The 18,534-nt window shown below is 39.5% G+C and overlaps 1 protein-coding gene across 1 annotated transcript in view; it reads left to right on the forward strand.

Moving 5' to 3' along the window:
- Positions 1–13,259: 13,259 nt before the first annotated feature.
- tubgcp6 (tubulin, gamma complex associated protein 6) overlaps positions 13,260–18,534 on the forward strand; it is a 44,824-nt gene continuing 39,549 nt past the window's right edge. The window contains exon 1 of the mRNA XM_047391538.1: positions 13,260–13,591. The gene's annotated coding sequence lies outside the window, so the exon portion shown is untranslated. The remainder of the gene's footprint in view (positions 13,592–18,534) is intronic.

An 18,534-nucleotide genomic window follows, 5' to 3' on the forward strand; every position in this document is an offset into this window, starting at 1 on the left:
CGTATTGGCTGTTTCTTTCATTCGGACAATATTGATTTGCTTTGACTGAAACCGCTCTCATGGTTTATTCATAAAGAGTTACAATCACCTTGGGTGATAAAGTTGCCACAGGCAGCAGCTTTTCTTGTTGAAGTGAACTGTGTGTCTTTAAAAATCTCTGGCATTTATAGTGTCTTGCTAAAGTATTCATACACTCTGAACCTTTCCACATTTGTCACATTACAACCACAGAGTTCAGTGTATTTTATTGTGATTTTATGTGACAAACCAACACAAAGAACTGCAAAATCGTTAAGTGTAAGGACACGTATTCTCAACCCCCCATGTCAAACGTATACAGAACCATGTTTCGCTGCAATTAATGCGGCACATCTGTTAGGGTATGGCTCTACCAGCTATGCTTTTCAAAATCATTTTAAAGTCAGTCAGATTAGCTGGAGGACTATAAATATAGATTATGAAGTCTTGTGACAGATTTTCTTTTGGATTTAGCTCTGGCCTGACTAGACTAATACATGAATATGCTGTTCAAGGTGAATGTGAACCGTCAGCTGTTTAGTGGTGGTCAACAGTGAACTAGGGAGCAAGGACTGACGGCTGCCTATGTTGTGTAACGCAACTGTTCCAGTTCCAAGTTCGCAAACCAGTAATATTTGCTACCTTGCAGTGCTCAATGACCAGGATAACTACTACTAGCAATACACGATAATGGCAATGTGTTTCTTTACATTTTGTACTTTGAAAAACTGCAGCAAAAAAGACGTTTGTATAGTACTGTGTGTCACTAATTGAATAACATACAAATCATAGGAAATGCAAATAATATTTTCTCTCTTTGACAATCATTAGGTTTAATTTCAAACCAGCCATATTAGATTTTGAGGTCGGGTTTGATGAGAAACCAGACTTTCACAGTCAGACCTTTCACTTTTTTGTCTGCTTTTACAACTTTGAGCATAGATATTTGTGCCAATGTATATAAATGTTTTGTACCTAGTAAACTGAAAAAGACCAAGTCCTGTTTTATTACTGACTTTTATAGGTCTGTAAAGATGTAGGTGTATTGAAAATTTGTATAGTAAATTTCTTTCCTGAGATGGTACTTGAGTTTGAAAGTTTGAGAACCATTGATGTCAACCATTGTTTTGCAGCTCTGCCTGCAAGTTTAAGGTCATTATCCTGCAGGAAAGTAAATCTCCTCCCCAGCTTCAAGTCTTCTGCAGCTTGTAACAGGTCTTCTTACAGTATTGCCTTGTATTGAACTACACCATCTTCCCATCATATGACCAGCTTTCCTGTCCCTTCCTGAAAAATGGCATCCCCACAGCATGATACTGCCACCACCCTGTTTCATTGTGAGGTACAGGTTTTACAGAATTGGATTTAGCGGTATATGAATAAATTGGGCTGAATACAAATGCATGCCACACTTTTCAGATTTTTATTTGAAAAAAAACTAAGTAAAAACACATAAATTATGTATTTAAGTCCTGCGACTTCACAAAGATTTTGCACTAGTTTGTGTTTGTCTACCACATAGGGCCACAATAACATACATTGGAGTTGTGATCTGACAAAATGTGAAGAAGTTGAGAATGAACACTTGCAAGGCACCATACAGTTAATAAGCTGGCCATAGAACTAAGCTCGAGTTAAGGATTATGAAAAGTAAAACCAACCAATTCATGAAAATAAGTGCCTTAACCTAACCTAATTTTGTAATGGTGTTTGGTTTTTACCTAAACGCCACATCAGGTCCCATCACAGCCCAGAATACAAACTGGAGGTTTAGGCATGAAATGACTTGTAAAAGGCAGCGCAAGATCTCTTTCAGAAGCACTGAGGGTTACACAATTGTACTGAAAACTACTGACAGCTAGGAAGGAAACTGAGGGAACAGAAATAAATTGCAGGAGTTACACAATTGGTTACACAATTGTACTGAAAACTACTGACAGCTAGGAAGGAAACTGAGGGAACAGAAATAAATTGCAGGAGTTACACAATTGGTTACACAATTGTACTGAAAACTACTGACAGCTAGGAAGGAAACTGAGGGAACAGAAATAAATTGCAGGAGTTAATGTTTATGAAAGACAGACCACATGTCTGCGGTTAGGCTTTATTCCATGTGAGTAGATCACCAATGCAGCAACAGATGGAGTACCTTCAAGGGTTGCTGAATAAACTTGATTATTGCAAGTACAGCATCTAGCATAATATTATCCCTGATCCACTTGTAAATCAAAGAAAATATAGCTCTTTATATCTCTATAAGGACATGCTGCTTAAATCAATTGTGGGAGGCCAACATTATTTGCACTTATAAGATTAAACTTGAAAAATATATGGCGTCCTTCACTCTGTAGAAATCAATACGGCACACTGACAATTATTATTTAAAGTCAGCATCTGTGCTGGAAATGCTCAAAGAAAATGGGTTAAAATCTGCATGTTGCTGGCTTCTGTTTTCCTTCCCGGGACACATCCCTGCACACAGCTGCCAGCCTCTCCTTCAGCAGGAGATCTTTGTATTTCCCAATGGGTTGCTTTTCTCCTCAACGTTTCAATGTTCCTAATGAGATTTGGCTTTGATTCACACCTCCTTAAGGGAGGAAACGGAGGGGTAGAACTTGGAAGAATAGAAACAATTATTGTGTGGTATCCTTTTTTGAACACTGCTGATGAATAATTCAAAACCACTGAGAATGATTCTACAACTCTGTAAACGCATATCCAACTGTTTTATTAAAATGTGCTGTGCTGACTTTTTCTTTCAATATTGGGACACATAAGACCATTATGAAGTCAATATGATCTAAATTAGTCCTGTAGAGGGCTATATTTAATCAACTGATAAGACAGATAAGTCAAAACTGTTTTGTGGACAGCTTAAAATTCCAATAATAACCTTTCATCTGTGTATGTTGACATATTTTTTAAGTGCAATCAGGTCAAAGGGGTTTACACCAGATGGAGCAAATAACTTGTACTGCAAATGAAAAGTATCTCTGCTTTTGATAGTTTATTTTGGGACATTTGCTTTTTGTTAATTTATAATGCTTATAAAGTATTCACACCCCTTGAACTTTTTCCCCATTTTGTCACTCTACAACCACAAACCTCATGGTTTTTGTTTGGTTTTCAGTAATAGTCCAACACAAATGGAACACAATTTTGAACTGGAGAAGCATAAAGAAACATGGCTTTGAATTTAAAAAAACAAAAACAAAACCAACCTAAATACTCAGATATTCTTCAATAAAACTGAGTGCAACCAGTTGCCTTCTGAAGTCTGTTAGTTTTTCTGTACGTCATTGAATTTCAGTGTAGATCCAGCTGTTCTGTGAAGACCTCTGAGATTGGTTAAAGAACATTGGTGAAGAAACAGCATCACGACAAAGACTATGAAGTTGTGGAGAATTATAAAGCAAGGTTAAGTCATAAAAAGTATCTACAAAATTTGAACATTTCATCCAAAAATGTGAAAAGTCGGGCACAAATGCAAACATCCCAAGAGATTGGCGTCCAACAAACTGAGAGGTCGGGGAAAAGTGAGCATTGACCAGAGAAGATGTCATGAGATTCATGGTAATCCCGGAGGAGCTGCAGAGATCCACAGCTCGGGTGAGTCATGCATTTCAAACATCTAGCTCTTATAGAATGGTAACAAGCAGAAAACAACAAGAAGTCAGGAGTGCTGATTGCAAAATGTTGCGGAAAGTAACACTGCACATTACCCTGATCACACAATCCCTACAAGAAAACGTAGGAGTGGGAGGGTCATGCTGTGAGGGTGCTTTTCTTTGGGTCAAATAAGCTGGCCAGAGTTAGTAGGAAGAGTGAGGGAGGGTTATGAAAGGAAGAAAGTCTGACATCTAAAAGACATAAAACTGAGTGGGAACTTCCAGCAAGGCAGAAAACCTAAACATACAGCCAGAGCTCTGAATACTTTTGCAAAGCACTTTGTATTATAACTGTGCATTTAGATTCAACCCTTTCCAGGCCAAATAATTATTTTTTTTAAGAATATTACAGATTGTTTTCATGGTGTGTTGTATCCTTTATCCTTTAGATGCTGCAACTGGAAAATTGTACTTGACTTCCAATCTTTTCCCATCATTGTTCACAAGACAAATCCCTTTTAACACATTTGGATGATAAACAATACAACCATTATTTTTGCTTGACCTCTTTAAAGAACTTTCATCTGTTCTTTGTGATGCACTCTTGCACAGAAAAAAATTTACATCCACTGTTCTTTATCACTCATATTGCTTTCAAATTATTATTTTTTTTCAACAAGAAGGATGCCCAAAATGAACATCTGTGGGCTGTGTTTGTTGCACAGTCCCACAGAGCCATGGGATTATGTTTGCTCTGTTTTGAGCTTCTCCTTGACATACCCATTTCTTTGGCTGAGTTGTGCAAAACTGAATACCACAAACAGCTTTAAAAATGACATTAAAAAGCATAATTTTGAAAAAAAAAAAAAAAGATTTGTGCCAGCCACAAAGGAAACAAAATCCACAGAGACATGGGTAACCCAAACAAAAAATACCATCAAAGAGGTGCAAATCCACAATAAAGAGATTTAAACTGCTAAACAGAGACAAAAGAGATTGCAAATGGAGGCAAAACAACCAGGGCTGACAAGAAATGAAAACAAATGTACAGATATATTCTGAAAATAGACAGAGCAGACTGTAAAAATAAATGCAAATGATTGTTAAGATACACACTACTCACAAAAACACATGTTCTCAGGTGGAAGTGCCATAACCAGGTTAGAACAGAGAGACTTGAAGAGTTGCAGAAAGGCATAGGAGTTTGGCAGTAACCCACACTAATGACCACTTCATTGTGAACAGTGCCCTGTGAAACTGGATGATGGATCCCATTAAACTCCAGGCACATTTAAGGGGGATGAGAGGCACCCAAATGTCATGTCAGACCTTTTGAAATCGTTTACATCAGTATGGTCTGCATGCTGGACAGCCCGCAAGGGTACCTGACCACACCACCAGGCGCTCAGGTATCATCTTCTTGCATGGGCCAGGGAGCATTTAGGCTTAGGGACCAGTGGTCCTCAGTGCTGCTCTCTGATGAAAATTGATTCGTGTTGAGCAGGAATGATGGCTGCCAATGATGTTGAAGACGTCAAGGAGAGCTCTATTCATCAAGCCACTGTTACCAGACGAACCTTTGGTGGTGGTGTCACAGTGTGGGCAGGTGTGTGAATAGAACAGTGACCAGCCCATACCACCTGAATAACATAATTAATCTTGTCATTGTGCCCCAGCATGAACATCACAGGCCTAACTATACCTTCATGGAGACAATCCCTCAGCTCATCAGGGTCGCATTATTAAGGAACGTTTGCTGGAGACTTGAGTACCTTGAAGGGAGTGGCCTGCACTTTTTCCACATTAACTTTTTTTGTTGTGCTATACCCACCACTGTTGTTGGCTTTTGTTTCAATAAATTGTTTGAGATGAGAAAATCACCATTGCATGCTTCTACTAAAATGCCCTGTTTTCTTGATATAATATCACTGTAGTGTTAACGTTTTACATTTTCCATAAATTTCACCTGAAGGCTAAATATCCCTAACTTTTTGTGAGTGGTGTACATTACAACAACAGCCAAAAACAACTATAAATTCCTTGTAACTGGAGATTAAATGAGCATAAAAACTATTATGAAATAAATGGGGAGGGCTTTTCACATGTGTTTCAAGTGTGTGCCCAATACTTTATTATGTTCTGTCCATGGTTGTAGTGTCTTAGTCAGTGCTCAAAGTTTATCAGATTAAAAAGACAATTTTATAGTAGAAACAGGTGTGTATGTTAGCCCATATTCTACATTAAGTGAAACACTGCGGGTAAAATGTTTACTTCATGATTTATCTCATAAGCTGGCAAACATTCGAGCATGTAACTGTAACTTTATACCACCTACACTATCTTGTAAAAATATTCATGCCCCTTCAACCTTCTCACATTCTGAAATGTTATAACCACAAACTTTGGAGTGGTATTTCTTGCCCTCCTTCCCAGCCCCCCTCGGCCCACCCAGTTCGGGATATTTTTTGTCTTGTTTTTTTAATGGACTCTGGTTGGGCGTCTTGTATCCACCCTTGGGGGGGGGGGGGTGATAATGCCATTAGTCGCCTGTGTTGGGTGTCTGAGTTTCTTTCTTGTCTGTTTCTCTGCACTCCCTGTTTACATTCCTTAGTTGCTGTTATTTTAGTTGATCCCCTTGTTTACTTGTTTCTTGTATTCTTGTACATTTAGAGTTCTGTTAGATCCCTTCTAGTGCTCTGTGTTCCTGCTCATTTGTGTTAATTAGCCTTCCTCCTTTAGTTGCCCTGCATTCTCCCTGCCACCAGCTATTGCACTTTTAATCTGATTAGCTCTTCTAGTTCTTTGGTCATTTCTCTACCCTGTATTTAAACTATCTGGATTTTATTGCTCGCCACTGGATCCTACTGTTTGTCATGCCGGTCTCATTTCCCATGTTCCATGTCCTGTTTTCTCCTCTGTAATTCTTCAATTCTATTATTAAATACTTCACTGACCATCTGTCTCCCACACTCTTGGTTGGAACTGCACAAGATCATCTATATGACAAGTATGTTGTTATAAATAGAATCTGAGACTTTATCCTTATTTAAAACTGTTTTTTTGTTCCACAAAAACATGGAAATTATAAATAAAGCTAAGAAATTAATTTATGCAAAATTTTAAATGGGGACAAACAAAAAACACAGAGTCACCAGGAAGTGAAACAGAAACTAAAATAAAAGGTGATGTTACCTGTTAGTCAGCTCTGTTTCTCAGTTTAACTGCATGAGGACATATTTGGTTTTGCATGGACACATACACACACACATTTTGTATTGAATCCATTTGTACCTAACACCACCACTTACACTAACTTCAAGGTTACCTTACAGAAGGTCAGTCACCATGAAAGGTTGTACATAATTAATATAAACAAGCACGCACACACAATCACAACTGTGGACACATACAATACAGACCAAAAGTTTGGAGACACCTTCTCATTCAAAGCGTTTTCTTTATTTTCCTATGAATATTGTAGCTTCACACTGAAGGCATCAAAACTATGAATGAACACATGTGGAATTATATACTGAACAAGAAAGTGTGAAACAACTGAAAATATGTCTTATATTCTAGGTTCTTCAAAGTAGCCACCTTTTGCTTTGATTACTGCTCCACACACTCTTGGCATTCTGTTGATGAGCTTCAAGAGGTAGTCACATGAAATGGTTTTCACTTCACAGGTGTGCCCTGTCAGGTTTAATAAGTGGGATTTCAATACTTATAAATGGGGTTGGGACCATCAGTTGTGTTGTGCAGGATGTGGATACAGTACACAGCTGATAGTCCTACTGAATAGACTGTTAGAATTTGTATTATGGCAAAAAAAAGCAGCTAAGTAAAGAAAAACGAGTGGCCATCATTACTTTAAGAAATGAAGGTCAGTCTGTCCGAACAATTGGGAAAACTTTGGAAGTGTCCCCAAGTGCAGTCGCAAAAACCATCAAGCGCTACAAAGAAACTGGCTCACATGAGGTCCGCCCCAGGAAAGGAAGACCAAGAGTCACCTCTGCTGCGGACGATAAGTTCATCCAAGTTACCAGCCTCAGAAATCGCAGGTTAACAGCAGCTCAGATTAGAGAACAGGTCAATGCCACACAGAGTTCTAGCAGCAGACACATCTCTAGAACAACTGTTAAGAGGAGACTGTGTGAATCAGGCCTTCATGGTAAAATAGCTGCTAGGAAACCACTGCTGAGGACAGGCAACAAGCAGAAGAGACTTGTTTGGGCTAAAGAACACAAGGAATGGACATTAGACCAGTGGAAATCTGTGCTTTGGTCTGATGACTCCAAGTTTGAGATCTTTGGTTCCAACCACTGTGTCTTTGTGCGGCGCAGAAGAGGTGAACGGATGGACTCTACATGCCTGGTTCTCACCGTGAAGCATGGAGGAGGAGGTGTGATGGTGTGGGGGTGCTTTGCTGGTGACACTGTTGGGGATTTATTCAAAATTGAAGGCATACTGAACCAGCATGGCTACCACAGCAGCTTGCAGCGGCATGCTATTCCATCCGGTTTGCGTTTAGTTGGAGCATCATTTATTTTTCAACAGGACAATGACCCCAAACACACCTCCAGGCTGTGTAAGGGCTATTTGACCAAGAAGGAGAGTGATGGGGTGCTGCGCCAGATGACCTGGCCTCCACAGTCACCGGACCTGAACCCAATCGAGATGGTTTAGGGTGAGCTGGACCGCAGAGTGAAGGCAAAAGGGCCAAGAAGTGGTAAGCATCTCTGGGAACTCCTTCAAGACTGTTGGAAAACCATTTCAGGTGACTACTTCTTGAAGCTCATCAACAGAATGCCAAGAGTGTGTGGAGCAGTAATCAAAGGGAAAGGTGACTACTTTGAAGAACCTAGAATATAAGACATATTTTCAGTTGTTTCACACTTTTTTGTTCAGTATATAATTCCACATGTGTTAATTCATAGTTTTGATGCCTTCAGTGTGAAGCTACAATATTCATAGTCATGAAAATAAAGAAAACTCTTTGAATGAGAAGGTGTGTCCAAACCTTTGGTCTGTACTGTAGCATCAACTTCTCCTCTTCAGATGTTCCTGGAGCTCAGACCCAAGGAAAAAAAAAAAAAAAAGCCTGAAGACATGTTCGAGATTGGACTGACAGACTTGAAGAAGTCAGATGGTGTGTGGACGGATTACCACTGAACCCAAGGTTCAGGAAAAACAATTTGATAAACTTATAGACATCACTGAGATTTCAGGTTTAAAGTCACATCTCTTTGCTGCAGTTTGTCTGTTTTTCTTTTTTAAGATTGAGTTTTTGGTATGGGCGAGAACCCAACAACTGTATACATGTGAACTCTGGTGGAGGGGGCTGTATGAGGATGGAGAAGAAAGGAAAACCTGAAGATCTGAAAAGTTGTGCTGATCATTCCTGTAATGTTTCTCACAGAGGTGTCTGTGAGAAAGCAGCAGAAAGTTGATTGTGTTTGTGCATGAAGTTCAGTTCGGTCTCTAACACCATCTCAGAGCAGAATCAAGATGCTGCAGAGATGCTACTTTTATAAAGATGACTTCACAAACAAGTTCTTAATTTTCTTTTAAAATGTGTTTATTCTGGTTTCATGATTATCCCAGTATCTTCTGAAACAAAAAATATCTTTCTGTAAAGAATAAAAGGTTTTTAAACTGTTTTCCTCTTTTAACTTGAAACATTTAAACAGATAAATATTTGGTTGCCATGGAGACAAGAACCCAGACCCAGGACCATGCGGTCAACCTTAATAAAAGCCAAAATTCAAGATGTTGAACAAAATTAGAGATGGAAAACAATTGCGTTTGCTAATTCAGCCTTTAAATTAACTGATTGAAAATGATATGCTTTAAATGTGTTAAATCTGACAAAGATCAAAGAGTTTTAAATAAAAAGAATGAGGAAGCAGATGAAGCCTTGGGCAGGAAGTTACTTCAACATAGAGCTCTAGAACCAGAAAGTGACAGATCTTCTGTCTGAAAGTGGGAGAGAGAACACATTGATGGTGAGTCTAGAATGTTTTCCATTCCAGAAATACTCAAAGAATGCTGAAAGCATTTAATTCACCACAGTGTGAATTTGTATTATAAAATTCACCTTCCAGATTATCAACATGAAACTTTAAGTGGTTATTTACATTTTTGCTCAGTTGCAACAGATAAGCAATGTGTCCCCATGATGAGACGTCCACAGAGCTGTGGAGAAGGTAAGAAGATGAATGTGGTGGTAAATCAGCAGAAAGGTGAAGAAGAAGTTGCAGTCAGACCGCTTTCTTTGACAACATCAGATTAGCAGAGCTGGGATAAAACTCATTGTTCTGTAAAGTGAGGCTTTATTTACGTATGTGATCTTTAATCATGAATAATTAAATTAATATAAAAAGGACAAAAAGTAAGAAACATGTAATTTTCTGGTGATAGCCACATAAAAAACTGTTTTGTTTGATCTTAAAACTTCAGATTTATTATAAAAGCCACCTCAGGATCATAATCTTAAAGAGAGAAACAGAAGGTTTCATTCAGAGCAGCATTTGGTGACGATGAGGACAAAAACTGTCCAACAGAAACGGACTGAGGCAGGACTGATATCTCAATGGAAACACAACATGATCACCAACTAAGAAGATATTTTCTGTTCATAAAGGAGAAACTGTAAATAAAAACACACAACAGTGATTCATACAGAGGAAGCTGTTCAGTGTCTTTGACTCAGGGTCAATGTCTGGCTCAGATGTTGGATGATTGCTGTGAGTCTCTCCAGGTTTTAATGTGGTACTCCACTAAATACTCCTCAGGTGAAGCTGCTGCCTCTCAAGATGAAAATCCAAACCAAACCTCCAATAAAGTAGTTCTGCTGGTTCTGAGCTCTCTGTTGGCTGCTGCTCTCTTTATCATTTATAGACTCTGTGAGTTTGCATTGGCTTAAACTTTCTCTACTTTCTGAAATATTAAATACTTTTTTGAGAGCAACACTCGGTTTTGGTTTGTGTGAAAATGAAATAATGTTTGTCTTTCTTAAATCAGCTTTTGCTGTTTTAATGACCAACTAAACCATCCTATCCTTGAAGGTGAAGAATGAAGCTCTGAGGAAACATCTCTCAGGTGAGAGTGTCAGGGTTTGAAGATGTCCACAAGGTTCAGTCTGAGTTCCATTCAGTGCAGATGTTTGGAGAGTAATGTCAATATTTAATCTTTGTCCTGTTTGTGTCCTCTGATGATGTAAAAGAGACATTGAATGGAATCACAGATACAGGGAGTTAGACTGTAACTGCAGGACAGAAGCCACCTCCTGTTGCCTTCAAATCATACAAACATCTACAAAGATTTCTTCCACCTGATTCTCAGATGGTTTTGTTCTGATCTGTTTTAAGATCAGGGATACCTGAAGTGTGAAGCAGGCTGGGAGCTACATAGAGAGAAGTGTTATATGTTCAACACCAGGACATCCTGCTGGACTGAGAGCAGACGTTCCTGCAAATATCTGGGAGGAGACCTGGTGAAGATAGACAGCGAAGAGGAGCAGGTATGAGACACAAATGCAGGGTCATGTTCTGACAGATTTTATCATCATGTGTCTTCATCTCAGCACAAAAAACTTTCACAGAGTCATTTTCAATAACTTATCCTATTCAGATGTTCCTGGAGATCAGACTGAGAAACCTGATGATGGAAGCAGAGGACAAGTTCTGGATTGGACTGACGGACTCAGAGGAAGAAGGCAGATGGTTGTGGGTGGATGGATCACCTCTGAACACGAGGTCTGAATGCTGGGAATATGCTTTGGTGCCTTTAAAGAATTTAGCCCTGGGCTTTGAATAACTCATTCTGTTCTTTATCTTAGTTGTAGGTTCTGGGCTTATGGGCAGCAAGATGACCTGGGTGCAAATAATCTACCTGGAGCGGACTGGGTGGAGAAGGGTGGAGCGAAGGATCTGAAGTGCTGGCATGACAGAGGCTGTGATGATCATCAGAAAAGTATATGTGCAAAAGCAGCAGGAACTGTAAAAGTTAATCTGCTGGTGGGTGAAGTTCCATTCAGGCTGTAAAACAATTTGAATCCAGGATCTAGAGATGCTGCTTTTATGAAGATAAACATTTAAATGTCCCTTCTTCTCATGCTAAAAGAGACAAAATATTTGAAATACTATGGATTGTTTTATTGTGTTGGGATTATTTTCTTGCTTCCTCCAACACCACAGTCCTCTGTTAAATATACAGTACTGCATATAAGAACGTTTTGATCCGTGAAGAATCTAAATTGACCTGGTTTCTGTTTTTTTTTTTTTTTTTACGTGTCCTGTGGCAGCGTTTCAGGCATACCATGTAGAGCAGATGACTGCCTACATGTGCCAGGGCAGGTTTACTCTACAAAAACAATATCTTAAGACAGTATCCTAATTGTGTCATTACCTTTATTAATTCCAGATTAAATCCAGCATTGAAGTAGGAAGGCCACATTGATGTTATAGTGACCTGTGCTTGTATGACCTTCAACCATTCTTACAAACCAACAGAAAGTTTTACATGGCTGTGAAGTGGAAGGAATAGTATAATTGATTTTTCATCAAAATCTGAAATGGATTATATTCAGTTTAGTTTGAATCCGACCTTTCACACAATCCAAGGAAAATGGCTTTCCCTTGGATTGCTTTTATTTACTTTACTCCTACAAAATATAAGAAGCAGCATGATGCTGCCACCTGCATGTTTTAACTTGGGGATGGAATGTTCATGGAAATATTCAGTAATAGAATTTGGCAAATTTGCCAACCCTTATCTAACCAGAGCAGGATCATCCATATATTTGTTATGACCGACACATGATTTGTGGCAAACTGAAAATTGGACCTCTTATAGCTGAATTTCAAGAGATTATTTAATTTGAGGTCAGGCTAAGGTGTCAGAATCTCAGAAAGGAGAACACTATTTTTGAAGTAGGTGACTCCTGATAGCAATTTGTTGCATTGGATTCACTTTAGGTGTATTAGAGTAAAGGCGAGTTAATACAAATGCATGCCACACTTTTCAGTTTTTTTAGAGATTTTTAATCCATGTATTATTTTTCTTCTACAGTGAAGTTTGTGATTGTAAAATGACATAATTTGAAAATGTTCAACGGGCATAAAATACTTTTGCAAGGCACTGTTGTATAGCAATGCAGAGCGAGAAAAGCTGTTTTCACAGCCCGTTTGAGAAATGTGCAACAGTGGCAATTGACAGCAATTTATTCATAATAACTACTGTACTAGGATCTGACGTTTTTATGGTCGTTTGCTTTAATAAATAATAAAATTGTACCAAAGAATGGTACGTTTATTTTCAGATTTGAAAAATTTGACAAAAAGTTAACCTTGTCACTAAAGATATCTTTATGTGTCCCATCTAAATAAATAAATTTTTTATTATCTATTTGCAATACCCTGGTTATCCTATTTGGTAAGAATGTCATATCTTGTCACAAAATCGTAAAAAACAATTGTGACAACACCATAAAGAAAAATAGTACCTTTGTCCGAGTGCAACCTGAATGCAGCATGGTGGCAGTTTTCCCACATCGTGAATGGCTGTCAGGATTGGCCTAGCGATGATTGCTAGCGAAATCATCCAATGACATTGAAGTGGGTGGGCTCCAGATTCATATGTAGCCCGCGTTTGATGGTAAAATATGAACGAGAACGATAGCTTGAATTGAGATACTTAGTGTAACTTTACCGAATTTGTATTATTTCTGTATAATAAAACGAGGGAGAACGGGCTAGCATATGCACTTTAGGAGCTGGGTTTATTGACTTCGTTGGAGTTTACGACACTGGAAAGGGAAATAACGCACCAGCCTATTGCTAATAAACATTAGCACGGATGGGGAGCAGCTGTTTGCGGTGGATGGGAGGTTGAAACTTAGGACAGTGATGTAAACGGACCATGTGAAGAGGATTGACAACACCAAGAAGCGTCGTTTTTGCTTGGTATGAAACTCGCATAAATGCATATGCAGTTTAATGCGGGGGAGCGGCGATTGATCCTGCTAGCATGTAGCTAGTAGCAGTTAGCTGCATCCTGCGTTGCCATTAAGTTTTACACGGCATTCACTTGTCTCCTGCAACAAGTAAAATATTTTAGATGATTTTTTGGGGTTGTTTTGTGTTTGAACGTTGCGTATTGCCTTAAATTCATCTGCTGTTAATAACATGACATTATCCGCAAGGCACACTGCCCTGTATGTAAGATGTTTCCCTACTTTAACACAACTGATCCAGATGATTGCAGGTCAGCAAAAGCCTGTTAATCAGCCATCAGTTGAAATCAGGTGTGCTGGAGCAGAGAAACATCTAAAACATGCAGGCCAGGGTTGAAAAAACAAACAAAAAACTGTTAAGAAGTTTACATCTACTCATCGTGGACATGACAGTCATATTACTTTGGGGCTTCTAGTAATGCCCCAATTCTGAGCCGTTCTATTTTGTGGCGGAATGATAACATGATGTAACATCAGCAAACATTTGGCAGGAAATTATTGTTGGTTTCCTGCTACAGACCTGGCTTTTAAGGCTAGTTTCCAAATTTCCAAAAGGGTTTCGGTTTGATGTATGTTTGGGATCATTGTCCTGTTGCAATACCCAATAATATCCCAAATTTTCACTCGTCTGAATCACCCTCAGATGAACGGATAGATGTTTGGATAATCAGGGAGAAGCCTGGATCCACCCGTGTTTAAGCCTGTGAAGTGAGTTCTACATCAATGTGGTTGAGAATTAACACCTAAAAGCCATAAAGTAGATCTACACATGTGGACAACATGTCTTCTAGAGGGACGTTTTATGGACACAATAAGAAGAATATTTGGAGAAGTTAAGGTGGGGCATTAAGATCTAAGAACTGTGTACTGGTTGTTGAGCACAAGGTTGGCAGTATTATGCTGTGGGTCTGTTTCACTGCCGGTGGTATAGATTGTTTCCGGAGGTAAGTGACTCCGGAAATGCGCCGTGTTGATAGTATACTAGTAAACGATGTTGCATAGGAAAAGCATTACAAGTGACATTACAACTGTTTTTATTCGTTGTTTTTTTTTTCCCGTTAGCTATGGCTCTTTCAAGTGCTGGAGCGCATTACAGAGACTCTTTAAATGCCTTGTCCTTAAAAAGGTACAAAGCAAAGATCGCTGTTATCAGTACAGATCCTTACAAGTGCAACATATCAGCGGAGTTGGATATGCTACCAGCAGTCACCTATATAGAGATTGTGAAATATTTCATTCACAAAAAAAGTGCCTAAACTATGGAAAGAGAGACTACGTATTTTGGCACTTTTAACCTTTTTTTTTCCAGAATATGTGGTGCAACAAGAAGTAATGTGTTCATGTTTGTTATGACATACAAATAAATTATACTGAACGCATTTAAAGGCTTTTTACTGAACTACATCAAGTTTTATGTTCATAGCGTGATCCTGCTTTCAGGACTGGCACATTGTCAAATGCAACATAATTGTGAGTATTCAGTCCTATAAGATAGAAACAGTTTATAAACATTCAGCATTAAAATGCACTGATCCCTAAGTCTCTGGTAGTATTATTTAAATAAACTGTGGAGTCTTTATTTTGTAATCCCAAACAGCTTGACAAGCTACATTAAATGCACAATAATAGTTGTAGAGTGGTATGTCACAAATTGGGCTGTACAGCAGCATATTTCATAACTTTGTGGCAATGTTTCTAATAAATAGTTGCATGGTAGGTCAAGCACAACATAACATCAGTTGAATGCAATAAAATGATTTCTGGTTTATGCACATTGTGAAGGTCCAGCAAGGCAGTGACAGCGTCAGAGTTTGGTTCTAGTTTGAAACATTTGAAATTGTCCTTACTGCTAATAAAGTGATCAGAGCAAATCCGTTGCCGTATTTGATAGCTTGTGCTTCTTGTGGGTATTAGCCAGTCACACTCATCGACGCTGGATGCTTAGTTGCAAAGTTTGCTCACCTTCACTTCTTTGGATTCTCTGTATGTAATGAAAATTCTCTACTCCTTTATCGCCTTTGTTTTTACATTATTGAACCCAACAATACACAACCATCATGGTTCTCTTACATGCGACCAAACGACGTGTAAAGCGGCCTTCGTACTATCTCGATGGCGGCTGAGCACCCAAATGTATGACGTGTGACGTCATGTGTGAACTATGTGTGAACTGTCTATTGGTATATTGTGTGTGGAATACTGAATACCTCATGTCCCCTCAAATCAAAGGCTGGATAGTTGAAACTGGAACAATGGGGTGTTCCAACGGGGCAATGGTCTCAAACACACATCAACGCTGATTTATTTTTTTGAATGGATAAGGCATGCTGTGGACAATGCTTAAATCATAACTCTGTAGCAGGAAACCAACCAATGTACACTGCCTGGCCAAAAAAGAAAAGTTGTCACCAAAAAAAAAAAAAAAAAGATCACACTAATATTTCGCTGGAGCGCCGTTAGCTTTGATTACGGCCCGCATTCACTGTGGCATTGTTTCGATAAGCTTCTGCAATATCACAAGATTTATTTCCTCCCAGTGTTGCATTAATTTTTCACCAAGATGTTGCATTGATGATGGTAGGGTGTCACTGCTGCGCAAAGCCTTCTCCAGCACATCCCAAAGATTCTCAATGGGGTTAAGTTCTGGACTCTGTGGTGGCCAATCCATGTGTGAGAATGATGTCTCATACTCCCTGAACCACACTGATGAATCCTGGTATTGTCATCTTGGAATATGCCCGTGCCATCAGGGAAGAAAAAATCCATTGATGGAATAACCTGGTCATTCAGTATATTCAGGTAGTCAGCTGACCTCGTTCTTTGAACACATACTGTTGCTGAACCCAGACCTGACCAACTGCAGCAACCCCAGATTGTAGCACTGGACCCACAGGGGTGTACAGGAGGCACTAGGCATGATGGGTGCATCACTTCACCTGCCTCTCTTCTTACCCTGATGCGCCCATCACTCTGGAAATCTGGACTCATCAGACCATATGACCTTCCATAGCTCCAGAGTCCAATCTTTATGCTCCATAGCAAATTGAAGCCTTTTTTTCCGGTTAGCCTCACTGATTAGTGGTTTTCTGAAGGCTACACAGCTGTGTGGGAGGCTCGTACCTACAGGGGTTGGACAATGAAACTGAAACACCTGTCATTTTAGTGTGGGAGGTTTCATGGCTAAATTGGACCAGCCTGGTAGCCAGTCTTCATTGATTGCACATTGCACCAGTAAGAGCAGAGTGTGAAGGTTCAATTAGCAGGGTAAGAGCACAGTTTTGCTCAAAATATTGAAATGCACACAACATTATGGGTGACATACCAGAGTTCAAAAGAGGACAAATTGTTGGTGCACGTCTTGCTGGCGCATCAGTGACCAAGACAGCAAGTCTTTGTGATGTATCAAGAGCCACGGTATCCAGGGTAATGTCAGCATACCACCAAGAAGGACGAACCACATCCAACAGGATTAACTGTGGACGCAAGAGGAAGCTGTCTGAAATGAATGTTTGGATGCTAACCCGGATTGTATCCAAAAATCATAAAACCACGGCTGCCCAAATCATGGCAGAATTAAATGTGCACCTCAACTCTCCTGTTTCCACCAGAACTGTCCGTCGGGGTCAATTACACGGCCGGGCTGCTATAGCCAAACCTTTGGTCACTTATGCCAATGCCAAACGTCGGTTTCAATGGTGCAAGGAGCGCAAATCTTGGGCTGTGGACAATGTGAAACATGTATTGTTCCCTGATGAGTCCACCTTTACTGTTTTCCCCACATCCGGGAGAGTTACGGTGTGGAGAAGCCACAAAGAAGCGTACCACCCAGACTGTTGCATGCCCAGAGGGAAGCATGGGGGTGGATCAGTGATGGTTTGGGCTGCCATATCATGGCATTCCCTTGGTCCAATACTTGTGCTTGATGGGCGCATCACTGCCAAGGACTACCGAACCATTCTTGAGGACCATGTGCATCCAATGGTTCAAACATTGTATCCTGAAGGCGGTGCCGTGTATCAGGATGACAATGCACCAATACACACAGCAAGACTGGTGAAAGATTGGTTTGATGAACATGAAAGTGAAGTTGAACATCTCCCATGGCCTGCACAGTCACCAGATCTAAATATTATTGAGCCACTTTGGGGTGTTTTGGAGGAGCGAGTCAGGAAACGTTTTCCTCCACCAGTATCACATAGTGACCTGGCCACTATCCTGCAAGAAGAATGGCTTAAAATCCCTCTGACCACTGTGCAGGACTTGTATATGTCATTCCCAAGACGAATTGACGCTGTATTGGCCACAAAAGGAGGCCCTACACCATACTAATAAATTATTGTGGTCTAAAACCAGGTGTTTCAGTTTCATTGTCCAATCCCTGTATTTGCTTAGTTAAATCCAGGTGGCAACTTTTCTTTTGGCTTGGCAGTGTATATGTGCTCTACCAATTCTGATGAGTAGTTGCCAATCCAGGTGAAATTATGGCAGATGCTTGTTGATGGCTATAAAAGGTATGTGGTTTCTCTTTAACTTGCTAAGGAAAATGTAACCAAATATTTGTGGGATGTAGATTATATATTAATTTTGATCCTGTTTGGATAAGAGAAAATCTGCAATATGTTTGAAGTTGTACTCTTAATTCTAGTTTATAAAGTTGATTGACGCTGCTTGTTGTATAATCATGTCATGCCATTAAAAGCCAAATTATTGTGACATTCATGTCAGGTTTTTTATGTATACAAACCTTTCAGTGGGTGACTTTAGCTGCAGTAGAATCTGTACATAAGGCAACATTGTATTGTTAGAGATATTTGAGGTTGTTGCATGATGTTGTTTTGTAAACTTGTTGCTTCTTTGTGCTGAGGTTTTTTACAATCTCAAACTGTATCCTGC

The sequence above is a fragment of the Girardinichthys multiradiatus genome, chromosome 2, assembly GCF_021462225.1.
Source record: "Girardinichthys multiradiatus isolate DD_20200921_A chromosome 2, DD_fGirMul_XY1, whole genome shotgun sequence".
Lineage (NCBI taxonomy): Eukaryota > Metazoa > Chordata > Actinopteri > Cyprinodontiformes > Goodeidae > Girardinichthys > Girardinichthys multiradiatus.